Source organism: Schistocerca serialis, chromosome 1 (assembly GCF_023864345.2).
Source record: "Schistocerca serialis cubense isolate TAMUIC-IGC-003099 chromosome 1, iqSchSeri2.2, whole genome shotgun sequence".
Taxonomy (NCBI): Eukaryota; Metazoa; Arthropoda; class Insecta; order Orthoptera; family Acrididae; genus Schistocerca; species Schistocerca serialis.
In genome coordinates this window covers 558,120,951-558,129,366 of record NC_064638.1, presented here as the reverse complement: position 1 = coordinate 558,129,366, position 8,416 = coordinate 558,120,951, and positions in this window count along the sequence as shown.

The following is an 8,416-nucleotide window of genomic DNA, read 5'->3' as shown; positions in this document are numbered from 1 at the left end:
GTTAAGCGACCCTCTCCCTCTAAAATCCGGTTCGACATAACCCTCTGAAAGATAGGAGCACATTAAGAGAACGGCCGTAACGCATCCCTCCAACTGAGCATACTGGCCAAACCAAAGCTATGCACAGCGCCTGGTCTCACAATGAAAGATATTTTAGATGCCAGGCACTTCCCTCAAGCAGCAGAGCTCGGACGTGCTGGAGGAAAGTTGGCAGCTTGAGGAAATAAGTGACTTATTTGTTTATTTGTATCATGCCTGTCAACAGCTTCTTATGCAACCCAGTGTCCGAGGAAATTAGTTACAAGAATAAAATTTACAGAACAAGAGCAGCTGTAACAGCCTACAAAAGATAGGACGTTCTTCTAAATACTTGAATGGACTTGTCACATGTAGTGCCGGATAAAACTATGTGGGGCCCCCGGTTGTTGTTTCGGTCAGCAACGCTAAAGTTCCTTTGATGCAGTTCCTGCCGCTTGCCGGAGAGCCTCCTCATTCCAGTATAACTACTGCGTCATTCATCATTGACGATCTGCATTATATTCTCGTAACTAGGCTTACCTCTGCGATTTGTTCCTTCCACCATCCTTTCAACTACAGCTTTCAGCGTCGACTAATGTAATCTTCTCTTATCCTCTTTGCACGTCGTTTTCATTCTTTACTCCATCAATCTGTCTGATCCCCAATTGTCTCCAGTAACGTCACATTACAAAGCTTCTAACCGTTTCATTTCTGACTCTCCTACTGCCGACGTTTCGTCTCCCTACAGAGCCGTGCTTCATACACAGCTGTAAGTGAGCAGCTTTTACTTGTGTGTGTGTGCGCGCGCGCGCGCGTTTGTGTGTGTGTGTGTGTGTGTGTGTGTGTGTGTGTGTGTGTTATCGCAAATACAAACCTGGGAATGTGAACTTATAACCTAAATGTGCTACTGAGCTCAAAGCGACATTACTTAAGTGAAAATGAAAAGAATCCTGTATGTGTGAAAACCGATCTCATTCACATGCAAATAAAGCAAAACAATAACCTCACGCTCAGTCGACTTGGCCAGTTCGAACTGTTTGAAAAAAAAAAAGTAGCTGTCTTAAAAAAAGCTGTGATGTCGGCCTGTATAAGCATCTGCTCTGAGGGTATTCTGTATCAGATAAGGAGTATGAAATGGCTTCGTGTACGAATGATACTGTTACACAGCATTAGACAATGACGACTACAGTGGTGGTACGCCTACTGTGTACAGTATCATTTGATCGTCGTTACGAGAAGAACCAAATACACTCTAAGACAAAAAGAAAAAATACACACCATGAAGGAATTATGCGAATGGGATAGAAAGTGGTAGATGTGACGTACATGTAAAGAGAAACAAATGATTACAATTTCAGAACAATTGGATGGCTTATTTAAGAGAAAGAGCTTCACAAGTTGAGCAAGTCACTAACGCATCGGCCCACCTCTGGCCCTTATGCAAGCAGTTATTCGGTTTCGTATTGATTGATAGAGTGATTGGATGTCGTCCTGACGGATGTCATGGCAAATTCTGTTCAACTGATGCGTTAGATGGTCAAAATCTCGGGATGGCCCAAACGTTCTCGATTGGGGAGAGCTCCGACGACTTCTGGCCAAGGTAGGCATTGGCAAGCACAAAGACTAGCAGTAAAAATTCTCGCCGTTTGCGAGCTGGCATTATCTTGCTGAAACTAAGCCCAGAATCGCTTGCCATGAAGGACAACAAAACGGGGCGTGGAATATTGTCGACGTACGGCAGTGCTATAAGGATGCTACGATTGGCAACCAAAAGGATCCTGCTATGAAAAGAAATGGCACCCCAGACCATCGCTCCTGGATGTAGGGCCGTATGGAGAGAGATAGATTAGTGTCACGCCGCTGTCAGGGGCATCTCCAGACACGTATTGTCTGGAACCTCATTGTCTGGAGTACAATTGTCTTCAGTTTCGACTCCTGCTCCAAACTGAGCGCCGACGGCCAGTGTAGGCGTATCTGGAGATGCTCCGGACAGCGGTGGAATACCAACACGACAGTCTCCCTCCATACTGCTCGACATCCAGGAGTGGTGGTCTGGGGTACCATTTCTTTTCATAGCAGATCTTTTTTCATTGTCATCCGCGGCACCCTTTCGGCACAGCGGTACGTCGATAACGTTCTGCGCCCCATTTTGTTGTCCTTCATGGCAAACCATCGTGAGCTTACATTTCAGCAAAATATGGCCCGCTCGCAAAGGGCAAGACTATCTTCTACTGCTTGTCTTCGTGCTAGGTAAAGTCTAACTTGGCCAGAAGTAGCCGGACATCTCCCCAATTGAGAACGTTTGCAGCATTACGGGCCGGGCCCTCCAACCTTCCCGGGATTTTGACGAGCTAACACAGCATTTGACAGAATTTCGCACGATATTCCTCAGGAGCACGTCCAATGATTGTCAATCAATGCCAAGCCGAACAACTGCTTGCTCAATTTGTGAAGCTCTTTCTCTTGAATAAATCATCCATTTGTTCTGAAATTGTAATCATCTGTTTGTCTGTACATGTACGAGGGACATTTGAAAAGTCCGTGCAAAAATAAAAACTACTTACATGTTTGGGTACACCTTTTTTATTTTTCGACATAGTCTCCTTTTAGACTTATACACTTCGTCCAACGCTGCTCTAAGTAGTTGATACCGTCCGAATAATAGCAATTGTCCAAGTCTGCAAAATAGCTATTAGTTGCTACAATCACCTCCTCATTTGAATAAATTCTTTGTCCCATCAGCCATTTCTTCAAACTGGGGAACAAATAGCAGTCCGAGGGAGCCAAGTCTGAAGAACAGGGGGGATGTGAAACGAGTTGGAATCCTATTTACATTAATTTTGCGACCACAACTGCTGAGGTGTGTACTGGTGCATTGTCGTGATAGAGAAGGACATTTTTGCGGTCCAATCGCCAGCATTTTTCTTGCACCTTGGTTTTCAAACGGTCCAATGACGATGAATAATATTCACCTGTAATAATTTTACCCTTTTCCAGATAGTCGATGAGGATTATCCCTTGCGAATCCCAAAAGACAGTCGCCATAACCTTTCCGGCCGAAGGAATGGTCTTCGCCTTTTTTGTGCAGATTCTCCCTTGGTAACTCATGGTTTAGATTGTTGTTTGGTCTCAGGAGTATAATAATGTATCCATGTTACCTCCACAGTGACGAAACGACGCTTAAAGTCCTGCGGATTCTTCCTGAACAGCTGCAAACCATTCTTGCAACATTTCACACTATTCCGGTTTTGGTCAAGCGTCAGCAATCGCGGAACCCATCTTGCGGATAGCTTTCTCATGTCCAAATGTTTACGCAAAATATTATGTACTGTTCATTCCAGACGCCCACAGCACTAGCAATCTCACGCACCTTAACTCTTCTGTCATCCATCACCATATCATGGATTTTATCAATGATTTCTGGAGTCATAACCTCCACAGTGCATACAGAACGTTCAGCATCACTTGTGCACTTGTGGCCACTCCGAAAATTTTGAAACCACTTATAAACTAACCGAAGGTGCAGAGTCACCATAATGTTTATGAAGCTTCTCTTTGGTCTCCTGAGGCCTTTTGCCTTTCATTTTTCGTCCATTTTTTTGACAATCACTCGAGTTCCTTAATTCACACGAATGCCAAACACAAAGAAATAGACCAATATGGCTGAAACTTGATGTGCGTTCTTTCCAAAGATGCTAGTAACTAAACATGACCTCGATATGCGCCGGTGGTGCCATCTCTCGAACTTTGCACGGACTTTTCAAACGCCCCTCGTACATCACATCTACTGATTTCCGTCCGTCTGTGATCATTTTTTCGTAGTGTGTCGCCCCTCTCCCCCCCCCCCCCCCCCCCACTTGTACGGTGTATTAGCAGCTTGAATGCCATCGACCTCTACCGATTCAGTACTAGAGAGCTGAAAATCCAAGAAAATGCGAGCGCACTGCACTGCAATTGAAGGTACGTACTGCTGCCGGCACACAAACGATAGCTGACCCATGTTGTTTAATAATACGTAAACTGAAACAACGATTTCAAATCTTATATCATTCAGGTTTATAAAACACTTATGACCGAAAAGGCAAACTAATTTCCTGACAAAAATATAGCATGATGTTTGAAATTCGTCTATAATCGTTAGAAATTCTTATAAATATGTTATGTTACGACACGTGCTTGGCAAACGTGTCTTTCAAGACACTGCGGTAACATATTCGACTCGTAGAGCGATTACAGAGATCACTTGGCACGGAAACTTTGTAGGAGAATGTCTGTAGTATTCCGATTTTACTCTAATTACAAGAGTTGTAAAATTAATGCTACTTCAAACACAAACTGCTTCAGATAAATCTTGATAAGCCGTCTAGACGACTAGTTTGCAAAATCAAATTATCCAGAATGAAACGGCGTGTCTAACATCTTCATATTCATTAAACATACACGCCTGTGAGAATTTACGTTATGCGTCGGAAGAGTGTACAGCTGATTTGGCGCCAGCGTCTTGGATGCCACGGATTGACAGAACTCATAGGTTTGTTGTTGACTTACCTTCCGACTGTTACAGTTGCTCCGTGCTCTTGCTGCACTTCACGATATCCTTAGGATTTTGCTGATTGGGGACGGACAGATTCGTGTTGCTAATCAGTCGCTTTGCCTCAAACTGGTGCTAAGCAACAGCTTGAGTCGCTGCAGCGACCCTTGCATTGTTAGTAATGACGTCACGTCGCGGTATGTTGTTTCCGCCAAGAGTATATACGGAAAATAATAGCCGTACAATTAAGACTATCCAGCGAGGATAGCAGGTACTAACTAGGTTGGGGGGGAAATGTAATGGGTAGCAAAAGTGAAAAATTTAGTAAAATCGATCAGTAAAGAGATGTCTTCCATTATGTAGAAGCAATAAAAATGGTTTTCAAAATCATTCTGACGTAAAATTATACGAATAACTGCCTCCTCCGCCCAGGTCAAAGGTCAATTTACATTAGGATACGAACGTAAGTTATATGAGTGTGTAGTACGAAGGGGATTAAATGTGAGCAATTATTTCGGTCAAGACTATGATTGAGCATCCGTCACGAGTGACATATACAATGGTGTACAAAATTAAATCAAGTCATAATTTAAATTGAATACTTAAAAGCTTTTAGAGTCTAAGAGGCTAGTCAAGAAACAGCGGTGTATTTGGAAACAGTTGAAGACATCTACAAATTTTTTGGTCGTGGCATGCTGCAGCAGTAGGAGTTAAAAATTTGTTCCTTTTGTATTTCCAAGGTAACGCTAAAAACACCAAATCCAACGCATTGGGCTGGCAGATACGGAAGCACCAATACGTCTTAATACTAAGACAAACATATTCTATTACGTACATACCACACGTCGATGTACAATAAAATGAAGACTATTTAATTGCAGTCTGAGACAAAAATCCCATAATTGTTTTATGTGTTTGCACGTTAACTAAGAATTTTTATTTATGATTTATCTATTTAAAACTAGAAATTTTAATTTTTTTAAAACTAAACATTAGTTGGGTTGGAACTTTGTTTGCAGTATCGGCTAGTATCTGATCTTGTTGATGGGTGACGTTCTTATGAACATTGGCAACTACTGCTGTAGATCAGTGAAAGCTATGTATGTGTTTCATTAAGCTCTACTCTTTTAACAGCAGGAGTGTTAATTTTTGTTGAGTCTGAAATTGGTTATGTGTTAACCTTTGTGGGAGTACTGGCTACTATCTAATCTCGTTCAGGTACTGCAGTCCCAGAAACATTGAGAATAACTATCCTTGGAAAGTACTCGGAGTATTGATAGCAGCAGCAGTAGCAGGAGAAGTTTTATTCAACCGTCGATCACTTTTACAAGGGTACTGAACATGTCATGCTATAACAGTTTAAGAACAACAAAAATACACAATTCATTAATACATACTTATATGTCCAGTTTGACAAGGATGGGACAGGTGGTCAGCCATACCCCATACTAAGACCCATCCTGGCATGTGCATGAAGTAATTTGAAGAAAAAAAGAAAAATCTAAATTAAGATGACCGGTGAAGACTGAAGCCTCTATCCATCCGAATATAAGGCCACTATGTTTAGAAGTGCTAGCTCATTCGGTTTATACCTACCGTACAACACTGTTTTGCAAAGAAATTGTTTAAAATTGTAAAACACTAGTGCTAATCCGTTTATTCATTTCTCACCATCAGTTACTGCAGACGCTACACACATTATAAACACGTTATACGAGAATCTAATACTAGATACAGTATCAGGTGATTACAGGATCGCCCGCATCTCGTGGTCGTGCGGTAGCGTTCTCGCTTCCCACGCCCGGGTTCCCGGGTTCGATTCCCGGCGGGGTCAGGGATTTTCTCTGCCTCGTGATGGCTGGGTGTTGTGTGCTGTCCTTAGGTTAGTTAGGTTTAAGTAGTTCTAAGTTCTAGGGGACTGATGACCATTGCCGTTAAGTCCCATAGTGCTCAGAGCCATTTGAACCATTTGATTACAGGATCAAAGCGATGATATTTTATTTCCATTCAGTGTGCCACAAATTCCCATTTACTAGCTAGAATAATTTGAGTTAGTCCGTAGTGAGTGAAATTTTGAGCTCAGAAAGAATATTGTTAGATTATGTATTGCAGACCTTTGGGAGTAAGGTTTTCTAGAAAAAAAGTAGTGTGAAAGTGTTATGTGAAATGATATAAGTTTTTTGTTATTATCATTATTATTATTTACTCGAGTTTTACTAACAAAACTCCTGTGTTATCTAACCAATCCTTTGCTGTACGGAATCGTACCTGTTAAGCAGTATTTTCATACGTTTTAGCTACCTTTTTAAATATCGTTGTTTCAGTAATCCATTTAATCCTCTTGGGCAATTTATTGTGCAGTTTTATTTCCCTATAGAAAACGCTGATTTGAGTTTTTATGTTTATTCTTTCTTGGTAAATGTAAGTTCAGTCTGCATCTTGTTCCCGGTCATGGGCAGAGCAGTTTGTGCAATCATTATTAATTCTATTTTTTATGTGCATAACTGATTGCTAATGTATTCACATGGTGCAATTAAAAAATGCAGTGCCTTGATGAGCAAGAGTAATGTTTCTGGTTATTATTCTACTGGTCTTTTCTGTAGACTGAAAACTCTGATCCTACTCTGTGCTTTTGTTCCCTAGAACAGAATTCCATAGCAAAGAACTGATGAGGAGAACACGGCAAGTAACATAACCCGATTTCCCAGAAACTTCGCTCAATGGAAGACGAGTCAAAGTATGCGAATACGTGTCTCGGCTAATCCGTAGACTTTCGGCCGTTTTTGAAAAAACGACGATCAAAGTTTTCGAGGTAGATCCCGGGTAGTTTATGTGCCTTTCACCGGACAACAACATCAGACGAAATGGATGCACTGTGGTTAGTGTCGCGGTTTTTTAATTTTGCGCCCCGTGTTGTTTTTCATATATATACCCATGACTGGAGAACACACGGATGTTTTCCTGCGTATATTTATACAACGTTGACCTTATTCGTCTATTAATTGCATGGCAGGTGAATAAATTAAAAAAGAAAAGAATGGTAAAATCATTTGAAATTTTATACGGGGAAATTTCTGTAGTATATCTTGATTCAGAATTAACTGCAAGCGCTAGTTTACGGTGAAGTGATCCGCTATACAAGGTTTGCTGCGAAATAATTGTCAACATGCGAAATCTTCAGCAACGTTAACGACGTTTCTTCCCCGAGTCAGATTCATTCGAAGAAATGTCACTGTGGAAACCTACCTTCGTGAGATGCTCACGGTGTTCGGAATATCTGTTTCGAATGTTTCTACGATCGGGATCATCCAAGTGAATGCACAAATCTTCCTGATGAAAAAATATATGAATGAAATATAAGAACTGATATGAGAATTTAAAAAGATTGTAACTCATCAACATAACGTACACACCTACTGTGTATTATATAATAAATACACGAAATTCAGTTGTATTTTCACAATTAATGTAACATCCTTGTATCCCCTTATTTCATAAGAAAGACTGGTGTAGTAACGTTCTACGGACATGAATGGAAAAATGAAAAGAATAAAAGTAAAATAAAATATAATATATAAAAACAATATCGGCTTTCAAACATGGTGCGAAAAACTAAGAAGCCGCGACACAAACCACCGAACCATCATTTCGTCTAAAATACCGCCTCGTTCAAAAATGGTTCAAATGGCTCTAACACTATGGGACTTAACATCTGAGGTCAGCAGTCCCATAGACTTAGAACTAGTTAAACCTAACTAACCTAAGGACATCACACACTTCCATGCCCTAGGCAGGATTCGAGCCTGCGACCATAGCAGCAGTGCGGTTCCGGACTGAAGCGCCTAGAACCGCTCTGTCACAGCGGCC